The sequence below is a fragment of the Styela clava genome, chromosome 14, assembly GCF_964204865.1.
Source record: "Styela clava chromosome 14, kaStyClav1.hap1.2, whole genome shotgun sequence".
Taxonomy (NCBI): Eukaryota; Metazoa; Chordata; class Ascidiacea; order Stolidobranchia; family Styelidae; genus Styela; species Styela clava.
The window spans coordinates 14,034,656-14,050,469 of NC_135263.1; the positions used below are offsets into that span (position 1 = coordinate 14,034,656).

Sequence of the window (15,814 nt, forward strand, 5' to 3'; positions counted from 1 at the left end):
TATATTTACGGTGCGACACAGACTAATATGCATTGAATACGATAGTGAGATGACTGCCCCGCGATACCATTGGCGCTAACAATAAGGGTGAATTTTAACCACACATAATATGCTTCCAGACTTGTACTTACGTTATAAGCTCGTAAAGTAAAGTTACTATGATCTTGATTTTTTACTTTGGTAATGAAGCCTATAATATTCAATTATTAGTCCCATTCTGACTCAGGCTGAAATGGGCAAATATTATCCTATCGTACAAGTCCCGTATCAACTGATTTCTACCGGCATTCCTGTTGTACAAAACTAGAACAGAATTTTACAACATTGGAAAAAATATAATTATACCTAACAGCAACAATGTTTTCCAAAAACAAATACGTTTTACAATTGGTTTATTCTTAGTGAGATGGATATTGAACTCTGTGCAAAGCTGTTCGTGGTGTCGCGCGAATTTGCGTGCTTGGGCACAATAACTGTTCTTTGACAAATAAGACAAATGGGATTTCCATTTATCTCTGTAAAAGCAAATTCATTGCTCCATGCAAAGTTAAAAACCCTGTTTTCGTCGTTTATTCTCTTTCTTCTTTGTCGACATGACTTATTCCATTCTGAGGAATTTTTCTGAGGTCAAGGGTCCGGAAAACGTCCATTGTCTTGTCAACTTTGCAGTAGTTTTTTTCTCAGCTGTATGAACGCACAAATATTTTTCCCAAAAAATTGTTAATGTACGGTGAATGTCGTTGTCAAACAGAATTTTACTCAATGCGAGATTCTCCTCATATTCGAAATTTTGCTGAGAGTATTTCAATAATGGTTAATGACTCGGGATGCCAGAGTATGTATATAATTATACACTGCTGGGCATAAAGGCACATAATATCCGCCGTACAGAAAGAAGAGTTTTACTTGCTGACATGTAATCCACGGTATAGTATTGTAATAGATCTGAAGGCGCAGACGTAAGCAGGAAGGTTAACCTTGTAAATTTGATTATGGATGGGCGGGTGGGCACTTGCAATATTAGTGTGTTTTTTAAAAAAATGGTGGAATTAATTTTGCAAGCAATCCATGTCTCTCACGTATAAACAATCAATGAAAGTTACCAAAGACGCGTTACGAGATATTTGCAGGATTTTTCAAGTCAAAGACAAACTGTTTACAAGAGTACGATACGAGAGTTTATTTTCAACGGGGTGAAAAGCAATCACGCGTTTAATCTGTGTGTTCTTCAGAAGTTTAGCCTTTGTATATATCATTATGAACGCGCTTTTAACTAATATTTCAGGTGGTCTGTTTGCAGATCTGTTTATCGCTTGATTTCAAATTGCTTAGTAGTTCAAGTCTCTGGTTTAATTTTGTTATTATACAGATTCTAATCAGTTCTTACAGGGAAAAGTGGCGGCTCCTTTTATCGTTTACATGAATGCGAAAATAATATTTACATATTTTGTTTTTCAAATGGAGTTTTCTAAAATATTTGATTTTCAGTTGAATGTTGCCTGCAAAATTTAGATTTTTCATGGAGGACTCAAAACTACATCATTACAACAAGTGTCCGTTTTCACAAATCTACTTTTTCCGAAAAGCTTTTCAGGACGAATGACATCATACCGTCGTTTTGCGGTTGAGCCAGACATAAAACTGAAAATCACTCCCGCTGTTTAACCTTGGTATAAATTCGGGAGTTTTGTAATCTGATTTGTTACGTATTGAAAAAAAATACAACTTGCCGTGGGCAATCGTTTCTCGTAAAGCAATGACTGTTGTGTCAAAGTTGTTTAATATACTAATCACAAGCATATATTGGGTTATGCTCGCAGGTTTACTTGATGCATCGAGATTGCACGAGTCAAAAAATCAACAATATACCCGAAGATGATTTTGTGAGCAGTCGTAGCGAGGTTCGAGTGGGTAAAGCAGGGCCTCCTGGACCGCCAGGACGACGGGGAGAAGCAGCAGTGATAAACTACACAAAGATTTTTGCTAAAATGGAACAAAAGTTTTAATATTTTAATTGTTAACGTAAGCAATATACCACTAATAAACGCACTTCACTGACTTGTGTACATCTGAATTATAAATTGACGTAGATCACGTATGGTTATCACATAACCTAAACTATAAAACGAATAATTTAAAAAGAGAGTCTCCTTTCACTTTGACGATACATAATCTCAACACTAAACACGTAGCGACTGACGATTTTTAACGCTTCCTTACTTACTGTTCAAGATCTTAAAATGGAGTTTGATAAAAAATCATTGATGTATGACGAGATGGCTGAGCAAACAAAGAGGAATCAGATTTTGATTGAAGAACTTCAAAAAAGTAAGACTTACAAAATTTAACCACTTTCGAATTACCTAAATCAGTACATAATGCCTATATAGTGCAGATCTAACAAAAATGCATTTCTTTACCTTAGTTTATCATCTTACCTGAGGATATGTTTACAAGCAATTTTGAATAAATCATACAGATATGATTCAAACAACAATCATAGATTGCCAAACCGTGAAGCCTGAATACGCAAAATCAACTGATGAAAAAGGAGGAGTGTACGATATTTTCAGGAATAACAAACGTTCTCTTGCGTTACGAAGTATATTGCGATCTTACTACGGATGATGGAGGATGGATCGTAAGAGTTTTTAAATATCGCAGTATTTTGAATATCGATTATTTTAGACTGGTTGATCTAATGGGACTGTATTGGCATTGCGGTTATAAGATTTTGAACTCCAACCATGCGCCCACCAGCCCATCTTAAGTAATAAATTTTATTAAGTCTATATACTTACTTTGCAGGTGTTTCAGCGTCGTCAAGATGGATCGGAAAATTTGTACAGTACATGGAATGACTACGCTGAAGGATTTGGAAACAAAACAGGAGAATTTTGGTTGGGTAAAGTATTTTACTCGTTAGCTTTAACATGAACGTTATTTTCGGCCTTCAATGATCATCCTATGTTAATAATTCTAAAATACCATCTGTCAGGTCTAGACGCTTTGCATGCATTGACGCTTAACGGAGAATACGAATTGCGAATTGATCTTTCGGATAAAGAAGGTAACACAGCATACGCCAAATACAGATGATCATTTAGGTTGAATCTTATAATAAATGCATGTGGGTGTATTGGGAAAAATGCAATCGAATCTCAGATTGAGCGATTATAAGTTGCATTAAAAGATAATAGAGAATTCAATATTGAAAAATTAACAAAATTCACATTTCATTTAAAGCAGCATTTCTATTCCTATGGTGATATTTCAGCACCTTTTCCATCAAAGCTATATCTACCAATTACGTGTTGAATGTAGGGGGTTACAGTGGGTCTGCTGGTGATTCTATGACGTACCACAATAAAATGCCCTTTTCAACACGAGATCAAGATAACGAAAAATGGAGTTTGCATTGCGCAGTTTGAAACTTGTATGTATTCTCATTTAAATGGAAACTACAACGGAAAAGGTGATACAAGAACCGGTTCTGCTGGGTTGTACTGGCATCACTCGAAAACATCGTGTTACTCCCTTGGAATTAATCGCAATGAAAAGCGATTGAAACATTCCGAAACAGAAATCTTAACTTCACTGAATCGGTATCAGCAAATATAATGTTTAGTTTTATAGTATAATTACTACAGGTCTATAGAGAAGATGTTTTCAGACGAGATGGAAATAATTTTGCGAGAACGGGCTTTTACGCGAATGATGATGCGTTTATAATAAACTAAATATCAAAATTTTGATAAAGTTTTTTTTTTTTAAAACTGACTTTAAATGTTACAGGCAAGAAAAAAAAATATTTTTCATGAAAAACGCAATGGCTAATGTTGGACTTAAAGTAGCAAACAACTGCATAATATGCCGATTGCATATACTAATGACAATTCAATGAAATCGACGTTTCCATTTCCGGCTGCTTCGATCGCTAATTATAGGAACTACCTCTTACGAAACGTCATTGTAGTACCTCCAAGGGAATAGCCATGGCCTTTCCAATGACACCCCATTAGAACCGGCTCTTGTATTGTCTTCTCCGTTGTAGTTTCCATTTGAATGAGACACTATTTTCCTCTTGTAAAATCTGCGCAATGCAAATTCCATTTTTCGTTATCTTGATCTCGTGTTGAAAAAGGCATTCCATTCTGATACGCCATGAAATCTCCGGCAGTCCCACTGTAACCTCCTACATTCAACATGTAATTGGTAGATATAGCTTCGATGGAAAATGTGCTGAAAATGTCACCATATAAAAATATATGATGCTTCAAATGGAATGCAAATTTTGTTATTCTTTTAATATTGAATTTTTCATGATTATCTTTCATACAACTTTTAATCTCTCAATCAAAAATTCCAATGCATTTTTCCGATACACTCACATGCGAATACATACATTTATTATAAGATTCACTTGAAGACTTAAATGATCACCTGTATTTGGCGTATGCTTGGAGTATTTGGTTGTATTAAGGTACAACTAAATTGTGTCATTGCCAGCCCGCTCCAATTTTTGGTGTATTGGGAGTGGCCTCGCTTTCTTGAGTATTTTCTTTGTGGCAACCCCGGCGTTTCTATAACGAATTTTTTCTTAGTAATTCGTTATTGTTTTTGTTTGACTTGTTTTGTTCAGATAGTATTAGCTGTTAAACTTGTCTCCATTGTTGCCTTCGTTCCTGCACTACCATAAATAGTAGTTTAGTTATAAGTATAATACTGTAACTTTTTTCCAGCTGTTCTACAGGATTCTCCCCTGGTCGGAACATCTGGTTGTCTAACTTATTTCTTTCCTGGTCTTTTTGTGTCTGCCAGGACGCACTTGCCTCTCGGCACTGAATTGATTCAGAGTGTTCCTGGCAGTCGAAAGGCCATGTCTACCCCGGCATCTTCTGTGACCCCAAAACCGCTTCTTCAAGCGTGGCGGCGTCACTTCATAAGGTGGTAAATGTCAAGGGGGTGAGGGTCTCTTGCGGCGAGTCGATAGATGTCTCAACATCTCAGGACATACCGACCGTCGCGGCCTTTTTCGAGCTCTTCACTTCTGTGGAAAAACTGCGCCCCTTTAAATCCCTAGTTGAGGGTATTTTTCCCATTTGACAGGGTCTGTTGAATTTAACTTTCCAGTCCACAGATGGTGACTCTACGCGTGAAATATTCCTTAATAGTGTAAATTTCCCAGACTTCATCAACATTGGTGGAGTACGCTGTAAGACGTACCTTCCTGAGGAGCTTTATGTAAAAACTTGCTTGAACTGTTTCCAATCTGGGCATCTTGCTCGAGATTGTGTATTACCTCCGTCTTGTCGTCTCTGCAAGAAATCGGGGCATGTTCAGAGAGACTGTCCCGAGTTTTCAGCAGTGCCACCAGCTGAGAAACTCGGTAGCGACATACAACCTCGCACCAGTTCTCTTGATTTACCCGCGACATCCATCCCATCGACGCCAGCTAGATATAGCTTTTTCAAGATAGCATCTAGCTCCTGATCGAAGCAGAGATCGTCTAAAAAGAAAAATAGGATGAAAGAAAAATAGGATAAAACATCCAATAAACACAACAAGTATTCCAGCCTGGTTAGAGTCGAATTGCAATATATCCCGGCTGAGGTACGTGAGATATCTGACTCTCTTGGGTCAGATCCTTCTCATGGGCAGGAAAAGTTGAATGATAATAAAAATAATATTTTAAACTCAGGAAAAAAACAAGATGAACCTGAAATAACAATAAATAATAATGAGAAGGAGGGATTGGGATTATTCCCGAATTGATAAACAATCTGTCTTTCGGGACGAAAAAGGGGACGGGAGAGTTCGTCTAGTACATCAGACACCTCCCTTGTTCTGCCCCGAGTAAATCTAGATTTTTTCCGTCTTGCCTCCAGAGAAAGACGAATAATATAGGTCTAATTCTGTAAATTTCACCATTTCTATATTTATTACACCCTGGAAAAAGATTTGTCTTTTTGTGGATCTTGATTTCTGGCATTATCACTGCCTGTAATGATAAAAATAATATTATTATAATAACTATAATTGTGATTAATAACTTAATACATAATAGAGTTGGATTATGTTTTAATATAGTAATCCTAGTATTTTTCCTCGCCTCTTTAGCAATGGCCTCCTTAAAAATAGCCACATTTAATATCAATGGGCTAGCTACTAATCGGCTTAAGTTAGCTCTCTGGCTTCAAAACCAGAGACCCGATATTATTGCTTTACAGCACATACACCGATGTGAAAAAAATAATATTGATTCTTGGGCCAACGATCTGGATTACACTGCAAATCTTAATACCATCAACCATGAAGATGAAAACCATCAAATATTTTAAGTCTGGGACCGGGTTTCTGATTAAAAATAATATCTTATTAACTGATGTTGAATATAAAAGTCTGAATCCCGATAGGCTTGACAGACTGGACTTTCTTACGATAACAATACTTACTACTGTATTGTTAATTCATATGTTCCGTCTATCAGAGGCCATGTCCAGACAATCTTCATGGAAAAGATGCGCAGTGTGATCCAGACCCTGGATCCTTTGCTACACGTAATTATAACTGGCGACTTTAACTCTGTCCTAGATGAGCGTGATGTTCTTAATAATCATCATTTCAAACTCTCTAGGGCAGAGAAAATACTAGCCTTCGCCATCCAAGCCTCTAGCATGGTGGATATCTTTAGTAATAAATATCCTGCAGACAAATTGGGACCCAGTCACGAAGGATAGACAGAATTTACGTCTCTGAAAACCTCGTGACTGGTGTCAAAGATATTCATCATTTTATAAACACCGCTTCTGACCACACCCTCGTCCCAGTTGTTGAATTAAGATCTTTTATGAAGATAAGGTGGGGCAAGGGTGCATGAAAAATAATCTCAATTTGTATGGTGATGTAGATTATATAAACATAATTAGTAACAAATATAACGATCTGGTCCACCATATGGACAGTTTTTCCCATATCCAGAAATGGTGGGATTTTGTTAAATTTAGCTTGAGAAAAACATCTATTGCCTATTCGATCCAAAAGGCAAAGGATAATAAAAGTAAAAGGAAAGACCTAGAATTCAACTCTCTCCCAGCTGTTGACCCAATTTATTTGACATGGTCTTTTTAAAGTTATTTTTTTTGTCAACCACTAAGCCCTAAAGCTTCTCTCATGGATTTTTAAAAGCCTGTGCTAGAGTTCTATTCAGCAATATATCTTTAAATTACACTCCGAAAAAAAAATTTTTTTGCCAAATTATCTCAAAAATTTCTAAAAATAAATTGGTCTTTGAGAAATTCTGTGTGCAGTAGAGGGTTAATAATTAATTCCTAATTAATTAATTTTTTTTTCAACGTTTTCGTCAAGTTTTTCCTAACACAACATCACCGAAACGCCTATTATAGCATATATGGTTATTACTCTGAAATTCACAATTGTATTTACAGGTGTATCAAGTTCAAGGCTAAAATTACTGATTTTGATGACGTCACAGCTCTTATTATTACTGCACAGACCACCCCCAACGCAAAAAAATTAAATTTTTTCGACGGAAATGCGCGTAGAACGGCGTAAACAATCCCATACGCGCATTTACGCGTTAAAATTACCATTAATTTTACGTTTTTTTTAACTACAAAAAATCTCCATACTTCTGCCAACTATGGAGCAGTCGAAATCATATTTATCAAAACAACACAGCGCCAGGGATGGTCAGGGATGGTATATATGACTGAAAATACATGCTAAACCAACAATAAGTCATTATAAAGGAGTATTTCCTGTCTGAGCTGAGTCGACATTTTCAGACGTCTGACAGGCGATTTTGAAATCCACGCTATTTATAGCATTCGCACTTTGCGTCACGGCTGGAAGGTTCCATCGCTTCTCTCATATCAGGCGATAACGTCAACAAAGAGCTAAGAGCGATATTAACAGTAGTTTACCGAGCACAAAATTAAGCGTAAATATTCTCTCAAACTTCGACAGGAAATTCTACTTCATCAAAATATTAAATTGAATTATATTAAATTAAAGGCCAAATCGATGAAACCGAGATCAAAAAAAGGGAACAGGAAACTACAATTTCAAAACTAAAAGATAATAACGGAATCATAAAAGAAAATCAGGAATAAATTTTAAATATCGTCGAAAATTTCTACTCGGACTTGTGGGGCACTGTATCCGACATAGATACAGTATCCCAAAAGACATATTTAGATACTCTTAGTACTACGTCTTCAACTTTGGAAGATGTCGATAATATTTCAGCCTGGACTAATGAAGAAGAAGTTTTTCATATAAAGCATGGCAAATGGGAAGTCGCCAGATTTTGACGGCTTCTCAAAAGAGTTCTATGTGGCGCTTTGTGACAGATTTAGGCACACAGATGTTCCATGTCATACGCGTTTATTGTAAAACGGTTGACTGTAAATAAAATGAAATAATCAATAAACAATCACAAGATGAGGGCGGAAAAAAAATGCATAAACAGAAAGTTAATAGAAAATAAACTTACATATGATAACGCTCCAAAGGCCTAAATCGACAAGAAACGGACAGGAAACGTGAACGATAACGTTATTGGAATAAAAATAGCAACTAAATTTAGAAAGCAGTTAATCAGAATAAAATATAAAAAATACATGAAGAAATAAAGCAATAAATCACGACGATGGTCATATGGGGCCCCGGCTACGATACTATCACCACGGTTCTACCTAACGAGACCAAATGTCACTCACACGCTAATTCGGTAAAGCAGATAATGCGAAAATACACCACACCACTAACCCTTTAACAAGATTAAACAAGAACCACCTATACGACGCGTAAAGTTGGGATGCAAGACGCCAGGTGCAGTAAAATTCGCGTCAAAACAGAAAAGCAATTATCGATAAAAATTAGCCAGACGGAACACAATGAGGAACGGCGTACAAAATATAATCAACTGAAAAGAAACTTCTATTGCCTACACAGCCGCCCCCAATAACCCTTCAAGGGGTTATTCATTTTCTAGGAGGCATAGTTTCATCGCCAGTCCCGATTTACTGTTTTGACGGTAACTATACGCACCCGGTTATCTCTTCCAAGTAGAACTTTGACAACTGCTCCTAGTAACTAACGTACTCTTGGCCCGCCGTCCTCTACAACAATTACGATATCATCTATCGATAAATTCTTCTGATCTTTCTTCCACTTTGTTCCGAATCAACAGCATTGGTAGATACGCTCGTCGCCAGCGCTTCCAGAACCGATTAAAATTTGCTTCGGTTTGCTTCGGCTCCATCTCCTTCGATGCGCTGTTGATGTAAAATTCTTATCCAAAGGTGTATTTGCGTCCGTATTCCCGTGTATAGAATAATTGGGCGTGAGGGGAGCTGGATCACGTACGTTGTCGTTAATATGGGTTAAAGGACGACTGTTAATAATATCGAAAATTTCAGCGAATACGACAAATAAAGCACTTTGTAGCTCTAGTCTGGGAACGGACATAGATTTCATCAGAGAAACTATTGATTTGGCCATCAAAAAACTATTATCCACACACTGGCATTTCTTGGAACGCAAGTGAGCCAGTGCAAAGTGAGCTTGTTCAGACGTGTCGCAAAAGTGAATCTCATAAGTTGCGTCGGTTTTCGAGACTCCTAAATATTGTCTAGGCACATGGAAATTAGTCAAATGTTTTAACGATTCAGTCCATTCCCGCCAAACATTCTTACTGGGGTCATCAAAATTTTCGTCCCATTTCAAGTCATCTTTCCAGCACTCCAGAATAAGAAGTTACGAAGTTAGAATAATAGGGGCTAAAATGCAGAGGGGATCAAAAACTGATGCGACCACGATTAGCGCTCCTTTTTTGTCACAGGTTTTGTCAACAAATTGCAAACAAAGTAGAAATCGTCGTCATTAGTGTACCAGTGAAGTCCCAACGCCTTAGAAATGGGCAAGCAATCTAAATCAAAGTCAGGATTACGACGATCCTCCGTGTTAAATTTCGACAACAATGTTATGGAATTTGAAAACCATTTTGTCAATCGAAAACCCCTGCTTGTAAACATATTAGAAACTTCCTGGGCAACGGAAATAGCAGAGTCCTCATTCCATTTTGATGAAAGCAAATCATATACGTAAAAATCCCTGAAAACAGTTTCTACTGCTTTCATTGAAAATTGGACGGCATTATCAGGTGCGGTTTTTGAAAGACCGTAATTTGCAACGTATGGCGAGTCGACCGCACCAAATATTCTCACTAGAAATCGATATACATCAGGCGGGGTTGTCGATCTCAGATTTTCTTGCAAGAAAAATCCAACTAAATCCGTGATCGACTGCAGTAGACGCACCATGTGATACATGGCTTCGATATCAGCATTCAATGCAATCGGTCTTTCTCTGAAGCGCAATAAAACTCCGATCAGATTCCTAATGAGATCAGGTCCCGAATATATCTGATTATTAAAACTGATTCCACAATATCTGTCCGCAGCGCCATATCTACTCGTATATTGTCAGGTTCATTTGGATTCTGAACTCCATGATGGGGAAGATACCAAGTTTGACGACCCAAAGTGTCACGTTCTTCATCGGTCCGTTTTCGCACCCAATCACGTTCGATATTTTTCCTCGTATTTGCACAGTACATGTCTCTCACACAGTCATTTTTTCAGATTTTTAAATCTCGTTCGGGCAAAAGGACGTTGAATTTAGCTCTAACCATAGTCGCAGTCACGCGATCTTCCGCCGATTCGGCGCGCTTCGTGTTGTATTCTATCGCTTCCGTACTCCAAAATTGCTCAACTTGGTCTTGCAAGATATTGTAATCATCGTGTAATAAATGACAATTAGCTTGAATTAAATTGTCTTCACAAGCGCGTTTGTTTGCACCTCCTTACACGTCTTTCAAGTTGAAAGTGGGAAAATGGATGGTCCGCCCCTATGAGCAACATAACTTCTGTTTTCTCTAGTGTCAGGAAGTGATATTCCGCGTAAACGATGGAAGGTTTCAAAATCTTCATGACGTCTTTCAGGGTGAGGAATTCTGGTGCCATATACAAAAACTGACTTTAGATTTAGTTCTTTGCCGGCGGGATTTAATTTGTCACGTACAAAAAGTTCGACCGCTTCGGAGTCATGCGAGACCCCAGTTCCCCCGAGGGTGGTTAACATGAGCTTTTTACGACGTCCACGCAAATTCAATTTAGTTTTAAGTTTGGGATGAATGAGAGAGACCTGACTTGCCGAATCAAGCAAAGCAACTGTATATTCGGAGCGTCCATTAGCTCTTCTAACCAGAACGGGCAGCAACTGAAATTGAACTCTAGTGGTTACCGACACCGCATTGTTTACGCTGTCGGTTTGTTGGGACCTTGGGACACTTTCAAACATGCGAATTCCATGAATACATTTAGGATGTTTTCCACTGTATATACTACACTTGACGTCACATCTACACATGAATGCATAGTCTGTAATCTACAACAAAGTTACGTTTTACATAATCGGTCGCACCGAAAAACGTCTCACAACTTCTTAAAGAATGACGAGCATTGCATAATTGACAACGTGATGCGTCACTATATGACGTATTATGGTATTCCAAGTTTGATAACGTTGAAAATGAAGTCGGAAACCGGCGACGAACGCTTCTGGGCATCTCGTGGTCAGTTAAATCAGTTCTATTGATCACATTGCAAGTAACATCAAGAGAAAAAGGATTGGCGATTTCCCCAGTTCTTTCTCACAACCATTGCTCAAAGTCAATTAATGTCGGATTAGAGTTTTTGTGAATAAAACCTACAACAAATTTATTCCAACTCAAATTCAGTTCTTGAAGAATCCTGCTTGAAACCCTCCTTACATTCTCGACGCTACTGATGTCAGCCAAATAGCACATATTTTTGAGATTCACCACGCAGTCACGCACGTCTAAGTGAAAATTTAGTGATCTATCGACCGAAAGAGGCGAAATACGTTTTCCGTTTACAACACGGTCAAGCACCGCCCGTGCGATCAGTACCGGCTGTCCGTAGCGGCGTTTTAATTCCTTTAAAATCAGTATGTAATGACTACCGGTGGTACCTAACCGCTCAACATGTCGCTTCGCCGAACCCGACAAATACGTGGACAATCTAACCATGCGTTGACCATCATCGTCTCACCGTGAATGAACATTTTCATAAAACAATTCAATAAAATTTGGCCAGTTTATAACACTCCCATCAAACGGACTTATTGGACCGGCGGCAAATGATGCTCAGCCCACATTTTAGAATTTAGACTCAAAGATAAACACGTTTGCTCAGCTAGAGAAATGTTATCATTTATCGTTCTGGATCCTGCTTGATTTGGTTGGAGATCATCGATCCAGGAGTCTACCGATTGGTCTGGCAACGGCATCTGGTTTGCTGGTGAAGGATTTTGGTAATGTCTTGGAGTGTAAGAAATCATATATTCACGACGTTTATCTGACGCGGTAAAAGTCTCTGGTTCGAAGCGGGCACTTTTTCTTCGAGTTGATGGTAACACGTCGTGTTCGTCAAATTTATTGAACCTGTGGCTCATAAAAGGACTCTTTAAAAGATTTGGTGTCTCCCGGAGATCATCGTGTTCTCGTACTCTAGATTCTCGAAGTTGGTCAGTCGCCGCTCCCATTTCACCACCGGACTTATTGGCGCTCGCTGGCTGGAGATTTCTTGTATTATCGCTGTCCTCTTCCATTCTTTCACTTGAAATCTTAGAGTTCCCTTCGTCAGGAGCCACGCACGATATTTCAGGTTCACGGTCGATGTAACTATAAATTTCATCGTTCATACCTCCAACTTCAGATATTACTTTCTGAACGCATTCTTCAAAAGCAGCTTTCGACTCTGCGTTTCGAATTTGAGGTGATGTGTTCGTAATATTTGATTATAGGCGGCCAGTTTGAAATGTAACTCTGTTTTTAGGCATGCCAGCTGCGATCTTTGAGCCTTCTCGTTTATCAAATCTAGACTATTGGTCAACAATGATTCAAACTCAGTCTCTGTGTTGATACACTTTTGTCTAAGCGTGGTTAAGGATGGCAAGCCTTCAAACGTTTCGTCAGCTGCAGAGTCGCCCTCTTCCGTAAATGTCGACGATGAAGCCACTGTTGCTTCAGATTCTCTAGTATTTGACTTCTTCAACAAATGCGTCATATTCAACTTTGTCAGATTTAGGCACACAGATGTTCCATGTCATACGCGTTTATTGTAAAACGGTTGACTGTAAATAAAATGAAATAATCAATAAACAATCACAAGATGAGGGCAGAAAAAAAATGCATAAACAGAAAGTTAATAGAAAATAAACTTACATATGATAACGCTCCAAAGGCCTTAATCGACAAGAAACGGACAGGAAACGTGAACGATAACGTTATTGGAATAAAAATAGCAACTAAATTTAGCAAGCAGTTAATCGGAATAAAATATAAAAAATACATGAACAAATAAAGCAATAAATCACGACGATGGGTATATGGGGCCCCGGCTACGATACTATCACCACGGTTCCACCTAACGAGACCAAATGCCCCTCACAGCAGATAATGCGAAAATACACCACACGACTAACCCCTTGACAAGATTAAACAAGAACCACCTATACGACGCGTAAAGTCGAGGTAAGGTAAGGTAAAAGGGTTAATGGCGTCTTTGACAACTGGGTCTTTTGCGCCAAATATCAAAAAGAGCAGTCAGTATGATACAATAAAATAGGTTCACAACTCTCGTTTGGTGGATATAGCAAAGCTAATAATAAATGGAATCAAATCAGGAACATTGAAAATACAAATAATTTCCCAGGGCACATGCATTTTTGCTGCTTCACGTCTTAATTCGCATCGTAAGTTATTATACTTGGGACAATATAAAATAAAATGGGAAACAGTTTCATTTGTGTCACATCGACTACAGTGCCCGGTGGGATGTAGCCCTATTTTAAATAAATGATAGTTGAGTCTGATGTCCAGTTTGAAGCCAAAAAAAGACTATTTCTTCTTGGCGGGAAAAATTATAATAGACAGTCTTTTGGGCTATATGAGTTCGAAAGTTCTTATAATGGGTTGCAGTATCGTTAGTTTGGTATGTTAAATTCCATTTTGCAAGACATGCTTGCTTGCACAATGTCTTATCTTCTTTCAATGGCCGTTGGAGAATTTCATTTGCTCCGTCTTTCGCCAGTCGATCCACTGCCTCATTACCGCTAATTCCAATATGTGCTGGTATCCACAGAAACTTGATATCAGTCGTGTGACAAATAATAGAATGAAGTAGTTGTATTTCTGTCGATAAAAAATGCTTAACATCCTAAATATTCTGTATGCTTTCCAATGCAGAAAGACAATCGCACAATATTAATACTTTTGAAGGCCTATTTTGTGATATCCATATCAAACTTCGATATATGGCATATAATTCCGTACAGTAGGAAGTAGACAATGGATCGAGGCGGAATTTATTCGAAACGTCACAATCTGGAATAAAAAAAGGAAGCACCACAGCGAGGTGCAGATTTTGAACCGTCAGTATAGATCTCCAGATAACCTGGATATTCCATTTCAATATACTCCAAACATTGTAACACAACACTAGTAGGATTGTTGGATGTGACAGACATAGTTGATACAAATGTTTCCACTTCAGGCGGAAGTATATTCCAGGGTGGTATGGGGAAAAATTTAGTCCTATTGACAACTATGTTGAAAAAAAATTCGAGAGATTGTAAGCATATTAAAAGTTACAAAGGAATCAGAGTCTGGATAATACTCATGCCAAGACTGCTTAATGAGTGATTCATTAGGATGATTCTTGTGAGAAAGGAGCGGGCATTTGCACATCCCCAGATTGTACCACTGAGTAACCGCAATATATTAATTATTTTTAGACATTTCTCATGTATGTACTCGACATGTCTTTTGTAATTGAGTCTTGAATCAAACACAACGCCCAAATATTTAAATTCGGATGTGACAGGTATTACTGAGTCCTTGATTCTAAGTTGGATTGTATGGATTTTCTTGCGCTTGGTAAAAAGCATAATAGAGGATTTTGTGGTGGAAAATTTAAACTCCCGCCTATAACACCAGGTTATTATGGCATTTAAGGAAGCTCGAACTTTTTGGTACTATTTTCAGGATATGCAATCCGGTCTCCCAAAAAGCTCCATCATCAGCAAAAAGTTTGACCAATGAAGGGACATTTTGTGGTAAGCTATTGATCATAACGGAAAACAGAATTGGGCTGAGAACACTGCCTTGGGGAATACCGTTTTGTAGGAAATTTGTAGCCGACATCGACGAATCTACTCTGACTTAAAATGAGCGTGTGGTGAGAAATGAACAAATCCATTGATGAATCCTGCCACGTACTCCAATTTGGAATAGTTTATATAATAGACCATCTCTCCACACCATGTCATAAGCCTTTTCAATATCTAAAAAGACTGCAACCACAGAACGCTTATTTCCAAGGGCTTTGTAACTTCATCATGTAGAGCGAGAATTTTATCCGTGGTCGATCTGTTACTTATAAATCCACTTTGACTTGAATTGAATAGATTATTTGTTTCGAGGAATCATTTAATTCTATGATTAATCAATCTCTCCATAAGTTTACAAAGATTGCTCGTGAGAGCAATCGGTCTATATGACGCTGGATCATAACTTGGTTTGATGGGCTTCAATATTGGAATAACAACTGAAGGTTTCCATGGGGTGGGGACACGACCAGAAAGCCATATTGAATTAAAAAGTTGCAGTAAAATATCTAAGCATTCTGTAGACAGATGACGA

At 38.0% G+C, this 15,814-nt stretch overlaps 1 protein-coding gene across 2 annotated transcripts in view; it reads left to right on the forward strand.

Annotated features, from left to right (window-relative positions):
- Positions 1–4,462: 4,462 nt before the first annotated feature.
- Positions 4,463–15,814, forward strand: part of LOC120340871 (coiled-coil domain-containing protein 40-like) — a 223,012-nt gene continuing 211,660 nt past the window's right edge. Inside the window, exon 1 of one of the 2 annotated variants that reach the window (XM_039409257.2) lies at positions 4,463–4,483. The gene's annotated coding sequence lies outside the window, so the exon portion shown is untranslated. The remainder of the gene's footprint in view (positions 4,484–15,814) is intronic. The other variant, XM_039409910.2, reaches the window with a different exon arrangement.